This window comes from Neovison vison, chromosome 12 (assembly GCF_020171115.1).
Source record: "Neovison vison isolate M4711 chromosome 12, ASM_NN_V1, whole genome shotgun sequence".
NCBI classification, from domain to species: domain Eukaryota; kingdom Metazoa; phylum Chordata; class Mammalia; order Carnivora; family Mustelidae; genus Neogale; species Neogale vison.
In genome coordinates this window covers 134,449,313-134,476,194 of record NC_058102.1, presented here as the reverse complement: position 1 = coordinate 134,476,194, position 26,882 = coordinate 134,449,313, and the positions used below count along the sequence as shown (strand labels likewise).

The 26,882-nt window shown below is 46.7% G+C and overlaps 1 protein-coding gene and 1 pseudogene across 1 annotated transcript in view; both read right to left on the bottom strand.

Moving 5' to 3' along the window:
• LOC122891044 (ankyrin repeat domain-containing protein 26-like) overlaps positions 1-26,882 on the bottom strand; it is a 260,505-nt gene that overhangs the window by 145,717 nt on the left and 87,906 nt on the right. The window lies entirely within an intron of this gene.
• On the bottom strand, positions 10,587-16,933 carry LOC122892081 (annotated as a pseudogene).

The window sequence follows — 26,882 nt, the reverse complement described above, 5'->3', positions numbered from 1 at the left end:
CTGGCTGCCTATGGGGACTCAAACCCCCTGGTGACCTACCAGTGGAGGGAAGGGGCGTCCCCGCATCCACTCTAGCCCTGGGGAGCATGGCTGCTCCAGCTTCTCCCCGGTGGGCCATACCCTGGAGCTCCACACCCAGACAGACAGGATCCCGTGATCTTACCTCCAGAGGCTTTTCCCAGAAATTCTGATGCTGGCTCAGTGTTCGTCGTTTGTTCCCGGACAATCCCGTAATCAAAGGAACGAGACTGATACAAAGCGAAGGTCAAGCAAAGCTTTATTTCGCGCCAAGCATCGAGAATCAAACTGACTGCCCAGGGCCATCTCTTGCAAAGAGATGACCCCCTCCCAGCCTCACAGACTTTTCTAGAGGTCGTTTAGCCAGGCTATACAAAGGTGGCCAATGAGATTGCGATACACAGAGAAAACTGCAGAATCATGTTAGGTCTGCAAAACACAGAGAAAACTGTCTGGGCTTTCTATGTGTGGCCAACTGAATTTCAATTTACCCTAGTAAATATACGGATGGCCAACTGAATTTCAATTTACCCTACTAGATATGTGCTTTCTATGTGTGGCCAATTGAATTTCAATTTACCCTAGTAAATATACGGATGGCCAACTGAATTTCAATTTACCCTAGTAGATATATGCGCACCCTACTGATTGGATGGCTTCACCTGGCCTGACCTGCCCTTGTACCTAGCCTTTGCAAGTTTTCCTCTGGGAGGGACGTGGTCAATCTAAGTTCACTACATAAACACAAAATGATTCCCTCTGGATAAGCAGGCCCTTAATGCCTATTACCGTTTCCTCTTGTCTCTTTTATTCACGTCTTGCCCACGCAGTAGCAACCGCTGCATTTTGACTATGTTGTCCATGACAGCAACTTTGTGGATCTTTTTGAGCTCTTTCACGCGGATGTTATACCGGGGCTGGGTCTCCGTGACTTCCTCCTTGTGAACCGAAGCCCTCAAGTCATTCATCAGCTCCATGTCAAAGGTCGAGGATGACTGCACCTTCGCAGTCCTGAAACCAAAAAACTTCTTCATTGTAAAGCCTGGCTTAACCAACACTCCACCTTCCGCTCGGCTCTTGGCCGCTTCTAGACACCAGCACCAGTGCTAGAGATAAGCCAAACGTAATGAGCAACAGTTAGGAATCTTGGAGCACCTAACAACCGTAACCATGATGCCAAGCACAAATGCGCTTGCGCACCTCTGAATCCCGCGTGGCTGCGCCTGCGCATAACGGGCAGCGACTAAAGGTGCCCAAAGCGCATGTGCGAGGCCCAAGCCTCTCAGATCTCAGTGTGACAGGGCCTCCGCTCGCCTCGCGCCTCGGGGCGGCTCCGGGCGGCGGGGCTTCCGCTCGGCTCGCGGCTCCAGGCGGCTCGGGGCGGCGGGGCCCCCGCTCGGCTCGCGGCTCGGGGCGGCGCGGCCTCCGCTCGGCATGCGGCTCGGGGCGGCGGGGCCTCCACTCCGCTCGCGGCTCGGGGCGGCGGGGCCTCCGCGCAGCTCGGGACGGCGGGGCCTCCGCTCGGCTCGCGGCTGGGGCGGCGCGGCCTCCGCTCGGCACGCGGCTCAGGGCGGCGTTGCCTCCGCTGGGCACGCGGCTCGGGGCGGCAGGCCTCCGCTCGGCTCGCTGGCTCGGGGCGGCGGGGCCTCCGCTCGGCTCGCTGGCTGGGGCGGCTGGGCCTCCGCTCGGCACGCGGCTGGGGGCGGCGGGGCCTCCGCTCGGCTCGCGGCTCGGGGCGGCGGGGCCTCCATTCGGCTCGCAGCTCGGGCGGCTGGGCCTCCGCTCGGCTCCCGGCTCGGGGCGGCGGGGCCTCCGCTCGGCTTGCGGATGGGGCGGCGGGGCCTCCGCTCGGCTTGCGGATGGGGCGGCGGGCCTCCGTTCGGCACGCGGCTGGGGAGGCGGGGCCTCCGCTCGGCTCGCCGCTCTGGGGCTTGGGACGGCGGGAGGGCAGGGCCTATACTCCACTCGCCGCTCGGAGGCTAGATCTGGGTAATAATATTTTAAAGACTCTGAAGACCTATAACAAACTAAGAAGTGTTTATTCATGAAAACTACTCAAGTTTTGGGGCGCCTGGGTGGCTCAGTGGGTTAAAGCCTCTGCTTTCGGCTCGGGTCATGATCCCAGGGTCCTGGGATCGAGCCCCACATGGGGCTCTCTGCTCAGCAGGGAGCCTGCTTCCTCCTCTCTCTGCCTGCCTCTCTGCCTACTTGTGATCTCTGTCTGTCAAATAAATAAATAAAATCTTTAAAAAAAAAAAGAAAGAAAATTACTCAAGTTTTGATTAGAGTTGTGTGAGTCTGTGCTGTTCTCTTACTTCCCGTGCCAGAAACCTGTCACTTAGACAAGGGACTTGCCTGACATGAAGCAGAGTAAGTCAAAGAGGTGGCCTCCATGCTAAGCAGACAGGGTTCTCTAGCCTGAGGTTGCAGTGCTGTTTGGGGGAAACAAGGTAAGAGTAGCAAGGTACTTACCTGTAGGCTCTGAGAGGTCAGGGAGCCATCTGAATGTGATAAGCACTCCACAGAAGCTCCAGGTTTACCCCGGGCATGCAGTCCAAACTGAAGCTGGTTCAAGCCACCCACATACCCATGGTTGCCAAGCCATGCGCATACACGCAAAGAAGCAAAAAGCTTGTTAGCAAGCAAAAACCAGGCAGCCTTGAAAATGACCCAAATGTTGAATGGACTTGGAAGCCCACACAGATCCATCAGTAGAGGAGAAAGCATGAATAATGGGGTCTGCACACAACATCTGCCCAATCTTTGGCTAAATGTTAAAGAATGCAGGCACAGCAGCAACATGTAGGAAGCAAGGCTTAAAAATTTAAGAAATGAACAGAGACATCAATGGCAGCACACTGCAGGAGAGACAGACTTCATAAATTTGCTGGAGGCAAGTTATTAAGCAAAACAAGACAACCCCCTGGGGTGGAAATCAGAACCCCTAATTGCTACATTACCTGAAATTTAACAAGATTATAAAACAAAGAGACAAGAAAGGTGACCCTTACTACAAAAAGCATTAAGGAGAAACCATCGAAGTATTTCCAGATGGTAGATTCAGCAAAGATTTAAAAGCAGCTACATGGACATGGTCAAAGACTAATGGAAATAGTGTTGAAAACCATGATGAAAATGACACAACACATGAAGAGTCTCAATAAAAAGATATACAGGGGTGCCTGGGTGGCTCAGTGGGTTAAGCCTCTGCCTTCAGCTCAGGTCATGATCTCAGGATCCTGGGATCTAGGCCCACATTGGGCCCTCTGCTCCGCAGGGAGCCTGCTTCCCCCTCTCTCTCTGCCTGTCTATATGCCTACTTATGATCTCTCTGTCAAATAAAAAAATCTTTAAAAAATAAAAATAAAAAAATAAAAAGATACAAAGTAAATTAAAGAATTGAATGGGAACTTATAGCTGAAAAATACAGCACCTGCAATGGAAAATTCAACTGATTCGAGATGACAGAAGAATCAGTGAACTTGAAGAATCAGAAATTAATCTTAAGCAGAGATGGAGAAAAAAAACAATGAAGAAAAGGAACAAAGCCTGAGACCAGATCAACGATAAGTGTACCAACACATATGTAAGAAGACCCCCAGAAGGAAGACAGACAAGGATCAATAAATATATTTGAAGAAGTAATCACCAAAAACTGCTTAAATTTGATGAAAATCTAATCTGCAGATCCTTGAAGCCCAGGAAATCCTAACTAGGAAATAGACAAGCACATCCACACCTAAACATGTCATCATGGGGTCAAACTGCTAAAATCAAGGATAAGCAAAAAAAACCAAACCTTGAAATCTGCAAGAGAAAAAAACCAACCTATCACAAAAGGAGACCAAAATTATGATTAACAGCTGACTTCTTACAAAAAAATAAGGGGAGCTAGGAGTCTATGGGATAACATAATCTAAATGATTAAAGAATTTCAAAAAGGCAACCATGTGTTCTATATCCAGTAAAACTATTCTTAAAAAAACAAAGGCAAAAATAAATGACATTCCCAGAGAAAGACTGTGGAAATAAGATTCTATAAAGCACTAGTTATGTCACTGTATTGTTGAGCTGCTGTAACATGCACAGATATAACATATGACACAAGGAGCACAGAGAAGAAAATAAGATCTACTGAAACAAAGTTCCTACATTTGACCAGAATTAGAGTAGACTGACAAGATGCACACAGTCATACCTAGATCAATCACTAAGATGTAACTCAAAAAAGGAGGAACAGAAGGATCTCTTGAGATATGAGAAAAATAGGAAAGAAAAGGCAAAATGGGAAGTGTAGAAACAAGTATATCAAAACTAAATCTCAATTAACTAAACACTCCACTCAACAGAGATTGTCAATTGGATTTTTAAAAAGCAAGATTGATAAAGAACTTGTGTTCAGAATATATGATCTCTCACACCACATAATAAGACAACCCAAAAGGGAGGTGAGGGTGCTCTGAATGGATGTTTCTCCAAAGAAAATATACACATGGCCAATAAAACAGGAGAGGATATCACTAGTGTAGATAACCGTATGTTAATCCATGAGATATTATTTCATTCACACCAGAATGACTCTAAGAATGACTTTTTTTTTTTTTATCAAAAAGACTCTAAGAATATGCTGTAGAAGATACAGAGAATGATGCATTTCATCAGGTCCGTAAAAAGGTAAACAGAAACTTACTACATGACCCAGCAATTTCTACCCCAGAAGTCTATCTAGGAAAAATAAAAACATGCATCCACACGAAGACATGTATACACACGGGGAGAAGGAAGGAAGGAGAGAGGGACAGGGAAGGATGAAAGAGGAGAGAAAGGGGAAAGGGAAGTGGCCAATCAGAAAATGGGATAATGAATCTGGACCAAAGTTTGGAATTTAGATCAAGTTTGAAATTAGATCAAGATTTAAAGCTACCAAAAAAAAAAAAAAAAAGAGGCAAGATACTGTAGAGCAAACTCGCTCTATCAACTTCTTCAATGAAGACCATATACAGCTGAAAAGTTATTAGAAAACTGTAGGTAATTTTAATAGAATCACTTCAAGAATATAATCTGGTTGTAAAGCCAATACAATGAGCTCTAAAATAATTCTCTATTCAGTTAAATAAAGCCATCTGTAAATCCTGTAACAACATGTTCATATTCACAAAATCTGAGTGAAAAGCAAATATGACTTTCCATAACCAGGAGGGTAATTCAAAGTTCACCTTGAAAGGACTGAGATTTGGGGTTAATCTTTCTTTTAATACCAAGCATAATTATATAGTTATTCAGATTTTGAAGTGACTCACTTTTTATTTAACAAAATATTTGTTGCTCTGAAATAAATCTCATTAGTAAGAATGATGATGTTTAAAGCAAAGCAAAAAAAAAAAAAAAGACCATGAAAATGAAGCTGCATTTCTAAAAGGTTGTCATCATTTTAAAAATTCTGATTAAATCTGTACATTTACAATTCTCTATTAGATAGACAAAAACAGAACTATTTTATATGTGGACAATTGGGAGCACAATAATTAAGTGCATTTTAATGAAGTTTCCACTGACCTGTATAGAAATATGCTTCACTTGAGCCAAACGGCAGCATCTCTTCATCAAAGATAAATGGTACTATCTAAAAACAAAGATAATCCTTCGATAATTTTACGTTGCCAAGTAAAAGTACTTCCCAAGAGCTAAAGGCACAATTTTTATTTACATCTAGTAGAGGAACCAACCATAAAATCATTACTTATTTTCAACTGAATAACTGATTAACACTTCTCAAATAAGCTTCTTCCAGTCCTAATAGTTCTTTATTTTTCTTAACATATTTGCTAGGTTGATAATTTGCCATAGGTGTCATCATGAGAATAACCAGAATTAGATTAAATGTGACAAAAGAGAGACAAAGTGTTTCACACTCTTGAGTGATACCAAGGCAAGAATGGGAGAAAAGCATCGCAAAAGGAGACTACGGAAATGCTCCTTATAAATTCCTGCAGCAAAACCGGCAATGCATCCATGTTAAGAGTTCTCATCTCACTTCCAATTTCTTTCCCTCAAGAACAATTTGAATCTCTTTGGCATCCAAAGTCTCATAGGTTAGTAAAGCTTTTGCTAGATTCTTACGCTCTTTTGCATGAGTCTTCAAGAGACGTTTCGCTCGTTCTTATGAGTCCTGAAATGAAAAAAAGGAGGTATCTAAGAGGCAGAAAACTTAGTAGAAGATAAAATCATAAATAAGAAAAAAAAGTATATCCCTTAAGAATGTGAATTCTATTCATTTCTATTTATAAAAGATAAAAGCATGAATCTCTTTTTAAAAATTAATATAGAATGTATTATTTGCCCCAGGGGTACAGGTTTGTGAATCATCAGGCTTACACATTTCACAGCACTCACCATAGCATATACCCTCCCCATTGTCCAGAACCCAGCCACCCCATCCCTCTCCCCACCTCCCCCTAGCAACCCTCAGTTTGTTTTGTGAGATTGAGTCTCTTAAGGCATGGAGCTTTTAAACACCCAGCATGAAGCCTACTTGATTAATTGATTGATAGATAAGGCAACCTTGGTTCTCAAAGATTAGTTTCAGACTTGCAAACGTTCTATTTTAACCTCAAAATGTATCACATGGATAAGTGAGGACTACTTAGGCAGCTATACTTAAAGATACATAAACATATACTAACCTTATCTGCTTTTTAGATAGGGTCTGCAAACAAAGAAATCTATTTCTCTCTTCAATATACATGTTAAAAGGAAAGACAGGTTTGCTCCATTTGCCTTGTGGGATTTCACCAATTTATTCACTTTAAAGGGTGAGAAAAGATCTACTTTTCTATTCTTATTTGGTAACAACTTACCTGTCAGTCAGTGACCACTATACCACTGTAAAATGAGTTTACCAACAGCAAGAAGCATACGTCATATAAAAATAACACAAGTATTAAAAATAAACATCCTTAGACATTCTGAACAAAACTGTTATGGTCAAGTGAAATATCAAATTAAAGAGAACATATAAAGTATTATAAATATGTTATGGAATATTGAAACTAATAACCTAGGATGAATTAGTATTAACTTTAAAAACTCCACTGGAATGAAACCCGTACACTGTAACATGTAAGACTACGCTAAGGTTTTTATATCTTTAAGTTTCATATACATTTGAACCTAAAATGTATACTAGCTAAGCATCATTTTCCTTAATAACAATGTAAGTGTGCCATCTAGTGGAATGAGTACCTACCGCCCTCGCAAACTTAACATTTCAGAAAAGGATTAAGAGCAAAGAAAGAGTATTTCCGATGCTCTAATACTAGAAGAGATAATTTACTCAAGATAACATAAATAGTAAAAAAAAAAAAAAAGAATGAAGATTCAGGCAAGGGAGAGAGAATTCCTCTTCTGAAACACCTTCTAAACCTTTCCATCATATAAACTTTTCATAAACTTAATGACTTTAAAGCTTTTACCTCCTTGAGTTAATCAAAACCTGGCCCTCCTGGGGACACTCCGAATCCCTCGACTGACAGCTACTGATTCCCGCCTATCCCAGATCTTTCAGAGTAAAGAGGTGAGACCATTGCTCCCCTCACCGCTGACAGACGATTATTTTACCATCCTCTTCCATAAAGCGTGATTCCTTTGAAGTTTACACCATCTGACTTCAACATCTTCATTCGGCCATCTACAACCCTAATTCCAGTTCTCGTTCACTAGACTTTCTGCCATTTAGCTCAGTCTTTTCCATTCTAAGACCTGCCTTCATGTACAACCAAATGGAATGCACATATCCAACCTCTGCACTAAGCACCAGACCCACGTATCCCTCCCCACGTGAAATCTTCACTAAGACACCTCAAATTCAGGGGCTGAGCTGGTTATGTGTCTGCCTTCAGCTCAGGTCATGATCCCAGAGTCCAGGGATGATGCCCCACATCAGGCTCCCTGCTCAACAGGGATATCTGCTTCTCCCTCTGCCCCTCACCCACCCCACTTTATGCTCAGGCTCTCTCGCTGTCTCTCAAATAAACAAGTAAAACCTTAAAAAAAAGAAAACACTTCAAATTCAATATGTATAAAACTCAGCTTATAATCTACACACTTCCCCACCTTAGGCCATCATCCGTGGTTTCTCAGTCAATGGCACACACAAACATTCTGAGGGTTTTGAAGGGGCGGGGGGGGGGTGGGAAGCTGGGCCAGACTGGTGGTGGGTATCATGTAGGGCACGTATTGCATAGAGCACTGGGTAGGGTGCATACACAATGAACTCTACTACACTGAAAGGTAATTTAAAAAATAAAAAATCTTTTAAAAAATAAAAAAATAAAAATTCTAGTATCATTTGATAGATATTTTCATGTTTGGAAGAGTAAATATGATTCAGTCTTGTAAGATAATGCCTCTCAAATCCATTAACATTAAATATTTGTGAAGGACTATTATCTTGGAAGGAGTTTTGTTTCTTATTTCAATTCCAGGACAGCCAACATACAGTGCTATGTTGGTTTCAGGTGCACAGTACAGTGATTCGACAATTCCACACGTCACCCACTGCTCATCACAAGTGCGCTCCTTCATCCCCATCACCTATTCCAGCCTAGACGGGCATTCTGAATATAAATATTCAGAGAACCCCTTGTAAAACATGGCTCAAGTAACAGTTTCAATAACCAGAAGGCAGAACAAGGGTTGATAGAGATAGATAACAGGCAAGCCTCATAAACAAAAGCATGCAAGCTAGTCGCTCTAGGAACAATAATTCTACAGCAGTCCATTATGAGAGCTACACTGTGACCGCTTCCTATCACAACTGCTGTAAGTACAGAATGTTAAACCACAGACTTGGGCAAAGATTACAAAAAACGATTAGATCAAATTAAAATATGAATAACTTCTTTGATAAAATAAAAAATTTAAAACTGCAATAAATTTTATTTTAAAAATGCTCTCCACCACCCCCAGACTTTTGTGATAGAAAGTTGTCAGAAGATTCTTTTAACAACTTGACTGAAATTTAATTCACACATCACAGAATTCAAAGTAGATAATCCAGTGGTTTTTAATATAGTCAGATTTGTGCAATTACCAACAATCTAACTTAAGAATATTTTTACTCCAAAAGAAATCCCACAGCCACCAACAGTCACTCTCCAGTCTTTCCTCCTTCTGGAAGCCACTTATCTACTCTCTGTTGCCCCCGATTGGCTGATTCTGGACATTTCACATAAACAGAATCATATGTGATGTTTGGTGATGGGCTTCCTTCTCTTTTAAAGTTCATCCACGTTTCAGTATGTATCCGTACTTATAAAAATGGTCTTTTAATAAGTACTGATCGAATGCTTCTGGGAAGCTTGTGGCTCCTATTATAACTCCTTCTCTGGGTTTAAAGCTAGTAAAAAAAGAAGGAAAGTAACATTTCACTGAAAATTAAAACAATATACATATAGAACTGCTCTGCACAAAACTATAATTAAATTTAGTAACAGTAAAGAAAAGGGACTGATCCTTTTTATACCCAAAGTGATAAGACATCCCTATTTTTTTTTTTTTTCAGGAGGAAAGGAGGAGGGCGTGTTATGGAAGGCTTCCAGGAAGGGCGTGCGGGTCCGATGACCGCCCCGGGAAACACCAGTGACTCTGCATCTCCGGGATTTACCTCAGCTGCCCCGTGCTCGCATGTCCACTGGCTTTAGAAGAGTCCGGGACAGAAACCGCGTGTCAAGATTACACCGAAAATGCGACCGGCTTCACTGGGCTGCCCCGAAGCTCCAGCGACCGACCATCGGGCCAGGGGCCGGACACCCCCCCCCCCAAAACACCAGCCTAACCCGCCCCTCTCCCTCGCTGCCCCGAACACGAACACGGAGCTGCCCGCCGGCGTGCCCCCCACGGTTGCTGGGAGCACCGGTACCGGTTAACCCGCTGAGGGAGTGCGGGGGGCGGGGGCACGTCTGCCCGAAAGTCCTGTGTTAAGGAATCCCAGGCACAGCCCCGCGGCAGCCCCGGGGAGAGGGGGAGTGCGGTATGGGCCTGAGGAGGGGAAAGGATGGCGAGCGTATAAAAGTTCAGCTATGCACACAGAGCTTCGGTTTCTGGTTTTGTTTCCTTTCTCCTTTGTAAAAACTTAGCTGCTTTTTAAAAAAAAAAGCCTGGAACTAAAATGGCCCTGCTGCCAAACCACTACGCCTGGGGCTGTGGGTGCTGGGGGGGGGGGGGGGCAGGGAGGGAGGGAGAGGGATGGGGTCATCTGCACTGCACAAAGGCTCGAGTCACTCCATGGCCACTGTGGACAGGAGGCGGGGACGACATGGGGACGGGGTCGTTTGCTTGCTTGTTTGCTTCGTAGTAAAGCAAGCAGGTCAATGCCACACATCCACAGGGGCAAGCTGGCTGGACACAGAGCTTTCGGGAGTGGAGAAGGGAAGGGAGGTCTCTCGGTCTGGGCCGGGTGGTTGGACGGTGGATCTGGCGAGGTGTCCGAGATGTCTGCGAGTCTGGCTGTGTCGGGGCCCAGCGGCGGCCCTGTCCTCGAGGTGGGGCCGAGGCGTGGCCAAGCACCTTCAGGCCTTGCTCTCCTCCACTTTGACCGGCCCAGGCTTGATTGCTCCGGGTCGCTTCATCTGGGAGGCGGCTGAGGGGGCCTCCTGCAGTTTCAGGCTTCCCAGGCTGGGTTTTTCCTCCACTCCTTGTTTGGCCTGTAAGTCTGCGGTGACGCCACGGAGCCTCCGGAAGGAACATTCTATTTACTGTCCGCAAAGTGGAAGCCCTTCATCTCCATCTGAGAGGACTCTCTGCTGCTGTCAAGGACCGAAGGCTGGGAGCCAGGTGGAAGGATTCTTCGGGGGCCCGACAGAGAGGCTCTGCCCCTGGGGCGGCTGGATGGACTGCGGCAGAAACAGGGGCTGCTGCCCAGAGCCGTACCGTGGCAGGGGGAGCTGGGAGCCCGGCAGCGGCATCGTCAGCTGTGGGAGCTGGGAGTCCAACAACTGGGAGGCGCCCAGGCCAGCAGCCTGACCCAGCTGGCCCTCGTACACCAGAGCTTGGTTTCCACTCATGGGCTGGTAGGGGGAGCCGGACTGGGGCTTCACCATCTCTAAGGGCTGCATGCCTGGGAACGCCGAGTACGGAGGCTTCAAGGCTGTGCCTCCAGAGAGAATCACGGTGCTGGGCGGTGACAGGCTGGGATGCATGTACACCTGAGATCTGAAGGGCTGCAAGGAGCTGAAGATCTCCTGAGCCTGGGAGGCAGGCAGCCCGCCCCTCAGTCCCAGCTGGGCTGGAGCCTGCAGAGACGTGTGAAGGGAAAGCGGGATCTGCGGGGCCGCGGCAGCCTGCTGCTAACTCTGCTGCTGAGGTATGGTCTGGGGAACCAGCCGGGGCTGACTTGCGAACATGTGGCCGTCCAGGTAGAGAGGCGGCAGGTGACTGCCTGGAAGAGAAGCTGAAGGCGCGACAGAGGCCACAGGCATGGGCGGCATGGACACCCCACGGAAGGAGCTGTAGCTGACCCCATTGGAGGCTCCCACAGACGATGGGGGTTGGATGCCTGAGCCCGTCCCACTGGGAGAGCTCTGCACCGGCATACTGGGGGAGTTTTCCCAAGCCTTGCGTGCAGACTCCATCTTCAGGGTGAGGTCCGCGGTGGGGAAGGACATCTGGGAGAGGCCGATGGCCCTCTGCATGTGATGGTCGCGCCGGAGGATGGGAATACTCGGGGCCAAGCCCGCGTTACTGGCCAAGGCATCCTGAAGTTTGACGACCGGATTCCCCGCAGGACCAGAGGCAGAGCCAGGCGGCAAGCTGAAATCAGAGTCTTCTGGATTGACTCCAAATTCAATGGGCGGCACCGGCAACACAGAATCCACGTGAAACAGGCTGGACGACGGCCCCCTGCAGCCAGTCGGCCCCCTCCGAGCCCTTTCTGTTCTTCAGAGACCGCTCATTGCCGGTGGGTCCTGGTCTGTGCTCCTTGCTCTGTCCTGACGCTTGTTCTGCATCCTTCGGCTGGGACTGCTTCTGAGCCTGCTCCTTGTGGCCGTCAGCCTTGGGCTCCAGGCCAGGTCCGCTCATGTCCTCCGCTTTCAGGGTGTCCTACGGGGAGCTGCACTGGGAGGAGGTCGCAGACGACTCCCGAGACTCAGCGCTCAGGTCAACGCCGCTGTCCCCCTGGCTGCTCTTAAAGCCCTCGGCGGAGCCGGGCTCGGCGCTGCTGAAGGCAGTGGCGGCTTTTGTCCAGGAGTCGTTGGTCGGGGCCTGAACGGGGAGGGCCTGGCTGCTGCTCTCCCAAATCTCGGTGCCCAGGCTACTGCCGGGCACGGTCATGTCACTCTGCTCCAGGCACAAGTTGTTTTGCTTTTTAGCAAACCGGGGAGGAATACGGGAGGAAGACCTCGCCCCTTGACAGGCATCTGCACGGCCTGCTCCTTCCTCCTCCTCTCTTCTTCCAGCAGGCGGCGCTGCTTCTTGGTAAGGACCTCGATGCAGCCTTCACCCGCCATGGGGCCCACTTCACTCTCCTCCCCAGGGCTGGACCCGCACTTTTCAATGATGGAATTTCCGTAGCTCAGGTCAAACTGTTTCATGGTCTCTCCCTGTTCACCCGCCCTCTGAACAGCCAGCTTGGCCTCCTTCTCTGCCTTCTCACAGGGGACATCAGGGGCGTCAGAAGTGGCATGGGCTGGTCGCTCCAGCGCCTCTGGCTGGAGAAGCTCCTCTTGGCCAGCTCCTTCTTCTCGCCCACAGCAGCCCCGGGCAGGCTGCCGTCCGCCTGGGGGTCGGGTTCAGCCCCTGGGCCCTCGCGCCGCTCCCCCCTCTCGATGAAGTCGCTGCTCTCGGAGGCCGTCTCCCACTCCTCATTGGCGTGATCAGATGAGTTCTGGTATGAGAGCTCGGGAGACCCACTCTTATCCCCGGGGCAGAGCTTGGGCCGGGCTGGCCATGGACCTGCCGGCAGGTGGGGCTCCTCCTCGGGCCCCCAGAGGCCCAGGGACTCTCGCTCCTGCCGCAGGCGCCGAAAGCCTGGTGGCTTGTCCTGGCGAGGGGGGCGCCTTCTCCGGAACGGCCGGTTCTCTGCGCCTTCTGAGTCGGCCATGTGGTCGTCAGGGAAGAAGGGCCTCTTGTCCTCCAGGCGGCTGTCCTCGAAGGCCCTGGCACCAAAAGAGTCAGAATGTCTGTAGGCATCGGGGACACAGTCCCTGTCTGCGGGTCGCCGGGACCCGCACGCATCTGGGGAGCTGTACTCCTGCCAGGAGGCGCCCAGGCTCTTGCTCGGCCAGTGGGCGGCCTCTTTGGACACGAAGGTTCTCCGCGTGTAGCCTCAGCTGCTCAGCCAGGGAGGGAGCACCCGGCCAAAGGCAGGAGGGCCTCGGCTCTTAGCCTCCAGGCTTCTGTGGTCCTTGGAGCACACCTTGCTAGAGCGCCAGGAGTCCCTGAGTCCCCCTTCCTCAGGGAACTGCCCTCCCGCTCCAGGAGGGAGGCTTCGTTCCCCTTCTCTGGGCCTCGCTGCCGCCGCTGCTTGGGAAGCTCTTCCTACTCAGAGCCCTCACTGTGGGTCTCGCTGGCGATTCCCCGCCGCGGCTTGGCCCTGGGGAAGTCTTCCGGCTGGCCGAGGTCCCGCAGCCTCCGGCCACGGCCGCTCCTCGGGCCGCCGCCGTAGATGCCCGGCGCCCCGAGTACCCCCCACTGCAGAGGCCAGGACCGCCGCCCACAGGCCGCCCTCGGAACGTGAACTCTCGGAAGCCGCGGCCGCGGCCTGGGCCTGCCCTGGGTCCCCAGAGGCTTGCTCCTCGTCAATAAAGATCCAGTTGTTCCTCTTTGTCGGGGGAGTGTCGCTGGACTCCCGGGGCGGTCTGCTCTCCCAGGCCCGGTCGGGCTTCTCGTCCTCTTCACACCTGCCGGCCTCACGGCCCAAGCCAGCGCGGGCGGAGCCCTGGTCCTCCAACGGGGAGGGGGAGGAATTGGCCAGCGCAGGGTCGTTCTCTTCATCCTCATCCTTGTCCGTGGTGCGAACCGGCCCCTTCTCCTTGGCCATGCGGGCACCCTCCTCCCCCAGCTCCTGCTTCACCTTCTCGAGTTCCTTCTCCTTGTCCTCTACCTTGAGGGCTTTCAGCACGGGCTTCTTGATGGGCCCGGACCTCCGCATCCTGCCGGTCTGCTCTGGGTGCTGGCTGCTGGCTGCTGGGGCCCCGGGGCTCAGGCGGCCACTCAGGCTGCAGGGGCGGCTGATTGTTGGGGCTCCCTTCCTTCTCCCAGGAGGAGACATTAAATGATGGCTCCTCCCGGGGCGCCCCCTTCTCGATGCTGTTGGCTGTGTCGGTGGCCTCTGGTGGGTGGCTAATGTCCCAACTGTTATACTCTGGCTTTTTCTCGGCTGGGGCAAAGTCGGGCTCCAGCGGGGAACACCTGAGGTTCCTGAACATGGTCTTGGGGTGGAAACAAAAGCTCCTGGCCTATTCTTTGAGAAGAGACACAGCTGTCAAAGTCGGCTTGGGCCTTCTTGTCAAAAGCACTCAAGAACCCCTCCCCTCTCTCCTCAAGGAGATCGCGCTGGGCGCCTACGCCCCCTGACCTTCCGGGTGAGGCAGAGTAAGAGCTTTCATTCCTGACCTGCATGTCCATGGCCAAAGTGTCCTTGGATTTCGGCTGGGGAAGCGAGTAGCCCTTGCTCTGCAATGCCATGTAACCCTCGGGGCTCCACACGGGGGCTGGGTCGAGGGTGGCCACTTTCCTTTCTTGCAGTGGGGGCACGCAGCTCTGGTCCTCAGAGCGACAGCCAGTCCCCCCAAGGGCATCCTGGGGCATCATGGGCTTCATCAGTCCCGAGGGGTGGAGGGCAGACGGGTAGAAATCCATGGGGGCGCGAGTGGGCGGGATTCGTGGGTCCATGTAGGAAGGCATCATCATCCACCTGGGATGAACGAAGCCCAGCATCTGGGGATGGTGGGGGTAGAAGGTGCGCTGTGGGTGCGATGGCGGCGGGTACACCGGCTGCCAGTGCTGCATTTTGTACAGCTGCTCCTGCTGCTGCTGGCGCTGGAATCTGGGAGGAAGTGACTTCTGGTACTTGCTGAACTCCTGCGCGGGGGACCCGGCCTCCCTGGCCCCCTCCTCACTGCCGCCGCTCTGGGCCAAGGCTGGAGGAGCCGTGGGGGCTTCTTCTGAAAACGTGCTGGGGGCTCCCTGGGCAGAGAACTCAGGAGAGCCTTTGCGCACAGCAGGGCCATTCTCCTGTGGGGGCGGCTTCTCAGTGCCTGGAGATCGGGGCACCTCCTTCTCTGCCTGCTTCTGGGCCTCGCCCGCCTTCTGAGCCTGCTTGCACTTCTGATCCAGCTGCTTAAGCTAGGCGGCACAGGCAGCCAGCCTCTCTTCCCGGGCTCGGCGCTCCTCTTCCTCCCGGCGCTTTCAGGCTCGCTCCACAGCCTCGGACATCTCTGACTGCACAAACTTCTGCCGTGGGGCTGGCTTGTCCTCTTTGTCCTCAAGAGACTGTTATCGGAACATGCTGCCCAGCGAGGACTTCTGGTAGTCAGGGCCGGATGCCCTGCTGTGAAGTTTCCAAGAAGTTGGCTGAGGTTCTGGCACTTTCCGGACAACAGGGGTCACTGCTTCGCTCCAGTCTTTTCCTTCCTCCTGGGGACGCTTGGCATCAGCACTGTCCGCGGAGCTCATGGACAACTGCCGCTGCCGTCTGGGGTCCCAACGGCTCCACTTGGGCCTGCCTTCCTTCCCAACGACCTCCTCCTCTTCGTCATCACTGAACTTCAGCTTCTCGGAGTAGTCCACTTCCTCGTGCAGGCCTGCCCAGCCGTCATCGGCTTCGGCGTCCAGGTCATCCAGGCCCTTCAGGTTTTCGGCGTTGATGATGGTGGGCCGTGGGGCCCGGCCCACCAGCTGCCTCAGCGGGCGGATGGGGCGAGTTGTGCCCAGCCTGCTTTCCTTCCCATCTTGGTCATTCATCTGGAACTGTCTAAAAGGAACACGGGGCTCAAGACGGAGCTGGGGAAGGGGAAAAGATCCTCGTTCCTCTGTACCCTGGGTCTCTGATGACTGCGGTGAACACATAAAAGCAGAAGCATGTCATGGTATGTAGGTGGGTGGTATACATTTCCCACGAACTGTGAAGCCCCTTTGCGGACAGGCTGAGCCCCGCGGAGACAGGGGTCCTTAGAATCGCTGGTGCATGCCGAGGAGGGGGCTCCGTCTCCTGCACTCGAGTTCCTGCTGCCCAGCTCAGTTGGGGAGGCGCTCGGAGACCTGGCAGAAATTATGTTTCGCCCACCGCCCTCCCTCCAGCTTGTCACATTCTGAGGGCGGAGGCTTGGTCCTGGCCCATAGGACAGATCAAAGACGTCCCTTTCCTTGCCAGCCTTGTCCTGCCCTCCAGCTGCTCTCAGCGGAAACTCCTCGGGAGAGAAGGATAACAGCTTGAGCCCCTTAAACCACCTTCGTGTCCTGCTGGCTTTCCAGTCAGCTGTGCCCATGACTTTGGTCCACCTGGCACTGAATTTGTGTTCTCCTGGCTGCTCGACTGTGTCGGCTTCTGTAAGCTGGAGACAGGCCTCTGCAAACCCGGCTGCGGCAGCGCCTCCGGCGGCGGAGAGCCCGTCGCACTGGAACTCTTTGGGTCTTGCTGATCCTGCTTGTTTGCCCATCCCGTCCCGTCCTTGGGAACTATCACGATGTTGGGGTCCTTTCCTCTGTTTTCAGACTTCAAGCTCGGCAGGTTTGCAGGTGGGGGCATGCGTCGGGCTGTGGCCACTTTCCCGAGACTCTGTAAGCCGCGTCTAGGAATGACTGAGGATCTGACCGCGTCTACTGATTTTCCTTTATACTTATCAAACAGGCTGAGAGTCGAATACTTGCTTTTCCCATCCTTGCCCTTGGTTATTTGCCCCAAACGATCAGACATTGCGATGAAATGTCATCTAGGAAGGACATTTTCTCGGCACCACTCCCGATCTGCCTGGTCTGGTTCCGCGGGCGCGACGGGGCCGGCCGATGACGGTCGAGCGGCGGTGGGGCGCGGAGGCGGAGGGATGGCGGCGGATTGCGAGGCCCCGGCGCGGCTGCTCGCTCGCTCGCTCCCTCCCGGGCTCGCTCGTCGCTCGCTGGCTCGCTGGAGCCTCGGAGCCTGCGTCTGGCCGCTCGCCTCCCTCTCGCACTCGGCTCCCCGCCCCCCGCCTGCCGCCGCCCCCTCCTCCTCCCGCCTCCGCCTCCCGCCGCAGCCCGCAGCCGCGCCGCCAGGCCTGAGGGGGCCGAGCAAGGGGGGGAGGGAGAGGGATCCCGGGGAGGCTGGGGGGGAGGGATCCCCGGGAGGCTGGGGGGAAGGGCACGGGAGATGGAGCAGTGGGGGGTGCGGGGGTCCCGGCCCCTATTATTTTTTTAAAACAACAAATGTTACTAGGCCAGTACTCAATAAAACTGCTAACAATAAATCACAAAGTCATCTATGATTACATGGCTTCACGGTATTTGTTCTACTTAGGAAGACATGACCTGACAGAAGCTAGGGAACTTAATTTGTGAAAAATTATCCTCAAGCTTAGGAATTCAAATCATTTGCTCCTAGACTTCCTGTTTGGTTCCAAAAGGTCATACATGGTTTTAAGAAGTCTTTCCTTCTGGGATACCTGGGTGGCTCAGTGGGTTAAAGCCTCTGCCTTTGGCTCAGGTCATGGTCTCAGGGTCCTGGGATTGAGCCCCACATTGGTTCTCTCTGCTCAGCAGGGAGCCTGCTTCCTCCCTCTCTCTGCCTGCCTCTCTACTTGTGATCTCTCTCTGTCAAATAAATAAAATCTTAAAAAAAAAAAAGATGTCTTTCCTTCTTCCAAAGCAACCCTCCTTCTTGCTCTTTATATTATAAAAACTGATGCAAACTTTTAATCTACCACAACACTAAAAGCGAGTCACGAATTTTGTAGGAACCAGCAAACACTCTTTAAGTCTCCAAACAGACTAGAATTCTCAATGGGAATCATCACTTTCCTGTCATGATACAATCAATGAGAAAAGGTAGAGAGTCACCAATTAAGAAAGGTTCACTTATTTGTGGAGCATAACAAATAGCATGGAGGATATGGGGAATTAGAGAGGAGAAGGGAGTTGGGGGAAATTGGAAGGGGAGGTGAACCATGAGAGACTATGGACTCTGAAAAACAATCTGAGGGTTTTGAAGGGGCGGGGGATGGGAGGTCGGGGTACCAGGTGGTAGGTATTATAGGGGGCACGGATTGCATGGAGCACTGGGTGTGGAGCAAAAATAATGAATACTGTTATGCTGAAAATAAATAAATATAAATTTTAAAAAAAGAGAAAGGTTGATACTTCAGTCACCCCACGAGTAATGGAAAGAACACAATGCAGAGAATCCAGCTTGTCTTGACTTCATGCACAGGGACTACTCTGTTGCCTACATTTTTTCCTCTTTCTTTCTATTTTTTTTAAGATTTTATTTTAAAGTAATCTCTATACCCCACGTGGGGCTCAAATGTACAACTCCGAGAGGAAGAGCTGCATGCTCCACTGACTTAGCCAGATGCCCCGCTATTTCTCCTATGTTCCCAAATATATTACCATATCCCAAAGACAGATGAAGATTCAATTACCCATCCATTTCAGCAAGAAGCTGATTTACAGTCTGCCTTGAACATGGATACATTGGAGACTCAATTCGCTTCCCACCAACAGATCTAATTCTTCAATAAATATAACACAGGGAGCATTTACTTTTGCTTCCCCTAGGAAAAGAGAAGAGATACAAATAAGCTTAATGAAGTCAATGTGTTTTGAACAAAATCATGTAAGTATTAAAAACCTGTAAAACTGTCAAAGGCAACAAAAGACATTCATTAAGGAGAAAGTCCATAAAGATGAGATCTCTTTCTTTCTTTTAAAAGTGATTTAAGGGGCGCCTGGGTGGCTCAGTGGGTTAAGCCGCTGCCTTGGGCTCAGGTCATGATCTCAGGGTCCTGGGATCTAGGCCCGCATTGGGCTCTCTGCTCAGCAGGGAGCCTGCTTCCTCCTCTCTCTCTCTGCCTGCCTCTCTGCCTACTTGTGATCTCTCTCTGTCAAATAAATAAATGAAATCTTTAAAAAAAATGAAATAAAATAAAAGTGATTTAAGAATGGTAGCCTCAGGAAAAAAACTGTACCATACAAAATGATATATAATAAAAACAGCCGAGTATTCATTCTTCTGACTGTACAAGCCACAGTCAGATTTGAGGCTAAATTATGAATTAATGAATAAGATAAATTCTGAATTAATAATTCAGAATAAATTCTGAATAAATTCTGAAAAATTCAGAATAAATTCTGAATTAATGAATAAGATAAAAAGGACAACAACAACAGAAAACCCAGCTTTTCAACAGGCCCCAAGCTCACATAACACCTCTAGCTCCTCTATTTGGGAAAGTACAGTTCTGTTTTAGGTCACACATTAAATTACCTAAAACCAAAACCCCACAATGGCGAGGTCAGCTATCAATCATAATCGAATAACAAATAGGTAAGAATCCCTCTTCCCCTAAAATTAACAAAATTTCGTATTGTATGAAAGGTACATTAAAACGTACTAAATAGATTTCTGATATGGCTGGCTACCACACTCACAAACATTTCATCAAATTCTGATCCAGAAGAATAATAAAAAGGAACATCAGCTTCTCCAGCTACAGCTCGAGCAAGAAGCATCTTTCCTGTCCCTGGTGGTCCAACTAAAAGTATTCCTGAAAGAGAAAACAAATACACTGATTCAACTTAAAAAATAAAAATAAAACCTGATGTGAACCTATGAAACAAACAGTTATTAATTAATGCATACATAGTTTTGAGGTTGAAAGCACATGACTATTATTTTGAAACAAAGCAAAACATATGTCTCTAGTAATGATTCTCTTCAGGAACTTCTTTAAAACTAATTTCCCTCCACCATTTAAGTCTTGAGAGAATGGAACATAATAAATTTATCTGTCATTAAACAAGTAAGATAAAATTCACATAAACACAGATTAAGAGATTAAGCAACCAAATGTGACACATGAACCCTTGACTTGATGTTCTTCCATAAAACACCTATTTCAGAAACTCTGATGAAAATTTGATGTGGACATCTGAGGAAATTTTGAAAAAATTCCGGAGTACAAGATATTAAGGAAATAATATTCAATTTTATTTGGTAGGATAAATTATTCTCTTCAGGATAATGTCCTTAGTCTTAGGTGACACATAACAAAGTATGTAGAAGTAAAGTAGTTCACTTCTGTAGCTTTGTAACTTTTCCTATGTTTGAAAATTTTTATAACAGCAGTACTTTTTCATAAGTTGGAATAACAGATTTCTCTGGTTTCCACAACTTTTCATGTTTCATTTAAAAAGGTAAAAAAAACCCTTTATTAGTTAATGCTATATTTTAACATAAAAACTATCTTTAAAGGAAAGTTGTTGAAAAATACCCCTAAGACTACCCCTTGTATTGCCATGTTATCGTCATTCTTAACTGGTTTAAGTGGTAGAATGTATTTTTGTAACTGAGAATTTTCCCATAATTTTGTAAAAGATCTCTTGTGATTAGAAAGAAAAGTGTTTAACTATTCTATGACTTTAAACTTTAAACTTTCTGATGTTATAGTACTGATTCTAATAAATGAATTCTAAATTTGCAGAGATTCATACCAACACTTTTATACACTGCTGAACACTGTCAGTAGAGATAGTGGGTGGTATAGAAACAAACCTTAACTATGAGTGCCGCCTTTAACTTACCAATTCCGTTTCTAGAATTAGAATCCAGAATAATGAATAAATAAATGAGCAAATCTAGACTTTATTCTGAAGAGATAATTAAGGATGTAGGCAAAGCCTTGAGATAATAAGATGATCATCACAGTGCTGATTTTATCGTTTTAATTGGGTGGCTCAGTGGGTTAAAGCCTCTGCCTTCAGCTCAGGTCATGATCCCAGGGTCCTGGGATCGAGCCCCACGTCGGGCTCTCTTCTCAGCAGGGAACCTGCTTCCTCCTCTCTCTGCCTGCCTCTCTGCCTACTTGTAATCTCTGTCTGTCAAATAAATAAATAAAATCTTTTAAAAAAATGTCTGAGTATAGTTGACACACAGTTACATTAGTTTCAGGTGTACAACATAGTGATTTGACAAGTTTAAACATTATGCTGTGCTCACAAGTGTAGCTACCCTCTGTCACCATACAACACTATTACAGTATCACTGACAGTATTTCCTATGCCTTTTACTCCTCTGACTCACTCATTTGACAACTGAAAGCATGTTTCTCTCATTCTTCTTCATACATTTTGCCCAGCCCTCACACTGCTAATTTTAACCACAAAACACTGGAAACCACAAAAGCTTAATGTAAGTGATTACAGCATAGCATGATCATTTGGTCCAGGGACACCACAAAGTCATTACAATCTTGGACCCAATTCTAGCATATGGTTTTCCCTCACACCAAGAAACAATTCTCCAACACCAGTTGGGCACCCTAACTTTCCAATCAATTCTGATGCTACCTACCTGGAGATAGCATCAAATACCGTAAGTTAAGGACTTCACCCCAAAAGACTGCAGAATACATACTAACTTGTGGAAAGTTCCAGCCCTCTTATCACATGGTTGATTGACCGGGCAACCAGATGCTAACGTTAGGTGTGCTGTAAGAGTCGACTCATTAACAGAAGACAAATCTATTCCTATCATCACTATAAAACTACAAGAAATGGGACTAAGACCACATATATATTTTATTTATTTATTTATTTATTTATTTATTTATTTAACAGACAGAGATCACAAGTAGGCAGAGAGGCAGGCAGAGAGAGAGAGGAAGGGAAGCAGGCTCCCCGCTGAGCAGAGAGCCCGATGCGGGACTTGATCCTGGGACCCTGGGATCATGAACTGAGCTGAAGGCAGAGGCTTTAACCCACTGAGCCACCCAGGCACCCCTAAATATGTATTTCTAATTATAAATCACAACAGTAATTAAAAGAGAAAACATCAAAAACAAACAGGACTATTCCACAAATTAGTATGTATATTGCACAAATTTTAAGGTCATGAAAGATCCACACCCACTCCCATAATAATAGAGAGGGGAGAGGAGACTGGGTGACTGAATCACTTAAACATTAGACTTCGGCTCACCTCATGATAGGGTCGTGAGACTGATCCCAGCATGGGGCTCTACACTCAGTGCACAGTTTGCTTCAGATTCTCTCCCTCTGCCCTCCCCCTCACTGGCTCCTGCACTTGCATGTGTGCTCACTCACTCTCTCTCAAATAAATAAATAGGCTAAACAACTTTTTCAGATTGAAGAAAAATCAAGGGGTGCCTGGGTGGCTTAGGCAGTTAGGCAGCAACTCTCGATTCTGATTCAGGTCATGATCCGTCTGATTGAAGATTCTCATTCTCTCTCTCCCTCTGCCCCTCCCCACTGCCTGCTCTCTCTCTCTCTAAAATAGTTTTTAAAAAAAGATTAAAGAAAAACTAAATGTGTAAACCTGGATTGAGTCTTAAACATGGATTTGGGGTGGGGGATGGGAAGACCTCACTACAAAAGGTATTAATAAGAGAAATGCAGAAATTTGAATATAACTAAATTTCATCATTATTTCTGGAACCGTGTGAAATTTCCTGACTTTAATTAAACTGTACTGGAGTTATGTAATAGAATATTCTTATACTTTAGGATATACATAACAATGTATTTGGGTTAAAGGAGCAGGATATCTATGATTTATGCTTAAACGGTTTAAAAATACATTTATGTAAAGCAAGTGAGCAAATGACAAAGTGCTAAAAAACGACTAGTTTAGTTAAGAGTACAGAAAGTTCTCTGCACTATGCTCACAATTTAAAATCTGAAATTGTAATAAAATTCAAAATCCCCTTCCTCTCAAAAAAAGGTTATAAATGGTATGTTCAGAATGAAGACTTATTTGTAAAATAACCATTAAGAACTAAACCTTAAGCATTTAAATCAGTAAAAATTAAATCAGCAATGGATTATTGTATTTTTTTAATGTCAAGTCATGGTAAAGGGAAGGTACCTTACCCATGGGAGTTTACCTCCAACTACAGTAAATTTTTGTGGGTTTGTCAAGAATTCAACAGACATCATTAAAAATGTTAGCTATCAATTTAAATTAAAAGCACATTTATGTGTGTACTTTTATGTATTTATTTTAAATTACTCTGGTTTCATAATACATTTGCAGCCAATTTGCGACCCTGTATTAGACAACTTTAAAGAGTTCTCAATGGGGAAAAAAAGAACTCAAGTACACTGGTCAGGGTTAAAAAGAAACTACCTGATACGAAGTATAGCAAAACATAAAATATCTCTGGGCTGAAGGGCATTATGAAAATCTAGAATTAAACTCATGACTCTCTTAGATTCCTAGATCATTTTCTAGGACTTTCTCTAGGAAGAATACAATCGTTACAGAGTAAACAAATGTTTTTTATTATGCTTAGAATGGTCTTTGAAAGTTACTGATTAGGGACGCCTGGGTGGCTCAGTTGGTTGGACGACTGCCTCCGGCTCAGGGCGTGATCCTGGAGTCCCGGGATCGAGTCCCGCATCAGGCTCCTGCTCCATGGGGAGTCTGCTTTGCTCTCTGACCTTCTCCTCGCTCATGCTCTCTCTCACTGTCTCTCTCTCAAATAAATAAATAAAATCTTTAAAAAAAAACAACAAAAGAAAGTTACTGATTAAATTATTAAAACTTAATAAAATGTTTGTAAAGTTAACAGTTGTATGTAAAGCTCGGTCCATCCCTAAGGAGAAATGCATACATATGTTCACCAAGAAACATAAGAAATATTCACAAGACCACTCTTTAGGCCAAAACTAGAAACAACCCAATGTCTACCTAATGGAGAATACACAATATTGTGATTCACAGAATGCTATGCAATGGGGATGAATGAAGTAAAACTTCATGTAAAAACATGGGTGGATCTCATAAACATCACGTTGAACGAAAGAAGCCATATACACTACATGTATTATGTTTATGTAAAGTTCAAATGCAGGCCAATTAATGTATGTTATGAGTCAGAACAACGATACGCTTGTGGTGGGAAGAAAGAGACACTAGGAAGTTTCTGGTAACATTTCACTTCTTGAGCTGGGCGCCAATAATATACTGAGTTCACTGTGTGAAAACTTACTGAGGTACAGACTTGTGATTTGTACAGTTTTGTGTGAATGCTAAGCTTCAAAATTTATGTTTATAAAGAAATCTGGGGGGCTCAGTCATGATCTCAGGATCCTGGGATCAAGCCCTACTTCAGGCTCTCAGCAGGGAGCCTGCTCCTCCCTCTCCCTCTGCCACTCCCTCTGCTTGTGCTCTTTGGCACAGGCTCTCTCTTGAATAAATAAATAAAATCTTAAAGGGCACAGATTGCATGGAGCACTGGATGTGGTGAAAAAATAATGAATACTGTTATGCTGAAAATAAATAAATTTAATTAAAAAAATTTTTTTAAAAATAGCATCCCCCCCAAAATAAAAAAAAAAGTATATAAAAAGAAATCTAGCCCTTTATCCATTAAAATACATTTTTAAAATATTCAAAGATATCCATATACTGAATGAAGGCCAAAAGACATTTGGTCAAGGTAATCAATAACTTTAAACTGTAGGAAAAGGGAAACAGATTAGATGTCATCTACTACTAAAGCTACATTTTCTCTGCCCAAACTTTCTGTCAAGAAAATTCCCAACTTTTAAAATCTTTATAGAGGTATATAAAATCTTTATAGAATGGAGTTTAGGGATCAGGACAATGAATGAAGTTATAAAAGCCCTTATTAGTATTTTTATGGCAACTATATGTAAAATTATTCCTACAGAACCAGAAATTCTAGGTAAGGAAATGAAATTCCTATACTAGCTCTTTAAGAGTCAGTAAAACTGATCACAGGTACCACCTACTGACCCACCTATTTTGGTAAATGCTATAAATTACATTGGTCTATATAAATTTAGATTCGATAGCGATGGTGGCAATATAAAATTGTAACATTAATTATAATATCTGTTTAGATTAGCACAGAAGATTTTGTGATAATCTACAAACTTTGGGATGAGCCCTTTCTAAGATTATCTATACGTCTTCTTTAGCTTCATAATCAGAATTGGACACATTCCAAAAGAAGTGTAGTCTATTGAGTACTGAAGTGTATACACTGCAGGGAGAAAGGAAGAACGCCTCGCTGACCATAATCTCAGCACAGGTTCAAGGCGCATCTTAACATCAGTTTTCAAATACTCACCGCACCAACCTCTTCCTCAATTATTCTCTTATCACATTCCGACAGGGTTCACAGCTGTTTAAATTGCCAAGGGAGGGGAGCCTGGGTGGCTCAGTGGGTTAAAGCCTCTGCCTTTGGCGCAGGTCATGATCCCTGGGTCCTGGGATTGAGCCCCGCATCCGGCTCTCTGCTCAGCATGGAGCCTGCTTCCCCTCTCTCTCTGCCTGCCTCTCTGCCTACTGTGGTCTCTCTCTCTGTCAAATAAATAAATAGTATCTTTTTAAAAAATTGCCAAGGGAAGGGAAGGACTACTTGGTATAAAATTATCATAGTGACTCCTGATACTTTATTCCCTAATAGTCGAGGCTGTGAAAATTATTTATGCATAGATAGGGAACAGAGTGTGGAAAGAGTAGGTGCTCTCATTCTACTCCATATTAAAGTAGCCTTTTGACTGATCAAGCAAGTCAGGCACATTAGTTATCAAGATCTTTGCTCTCTCTCTTCCTCTGGCTAGAAGTGTCCTTTGCTCAAATACATACATGGTTTAGGCACACCTGACTGTCTCAGTCAATAGAGCATGTGATTCTTGATCTCAGGGTTGCACATCTGAGCCCCGTGTTGGGCGTAGAGGGTTTCAAGTTGAGCCCTGTGTTGGGTGTAGAGATCACTTAAAAAAAACATGCATGGTTTACTCCATCATCTTCAAATCATCACTCAGCATCACATTCTCAATCAGACACTGAATATCCCCATTTAAAATTGTGATCTTTAGGGGCACCTCGGTGGCTCAGTGGGTTAAGCATCTGCCTTTGGCTCAGGTCATGATCTCAGGGTCCTGGGATTGACCCCCGCATCAGACTCTTTGCTCAGCAGGGAGCCTGCTTCCTCCTCTCTCTCTGCCTGCCTCTCTGCCTACTTGTGATCTTGTCTGTCAAATAAATAAATAAAATATTTAAAAATAAATAAATAAAGATAAAATTGTGATCTTTCACTCAAAACTCCCAGTCTTCTTCATGCCGCTCCATATTTTTCCTATAATGCTTCATCACATTTGAGCATACTCTATTATTTCCTCATATGCAATATCATGGTTTAGTTTCTGTTAGAAATGACAGCAGAGATTTATTTCTTCTGTCCCAATACCTAAAAGAGGGCTGGAGAATATGCAGTGAAGCTAAAACTTCCAAGGTTCTAATCACGGCTTCATTTTTCCTAGGGTCCAGCCCCACCCAGGAGCCCACCAGAATGGCCTCATACAAATGACAGTGCCATCGCCCAGGAAATTCCAAGGGATTTAGAAGCCCTGTGTCAGACATCAGCATCAAAGACCAAACTGCAGAAGCAAAGATGCACTTAGTACTCTTGTCATTTAGGGAACTACAAGAGTTTTAGTGCCTCGAACTGGAGGTAGAGACCAATATATATATATTTTATACTTTTAAAATCAAATATTGGTCTTATATAATTAGATAATATTTGAAGAGTGCAGGGTAAACTTTTTAACTTACTCCTTTAATATATTCAAAGGTGACATTTTTCATCTGGACGGGATCTACTGCAGAGTCAAGCCCTGTT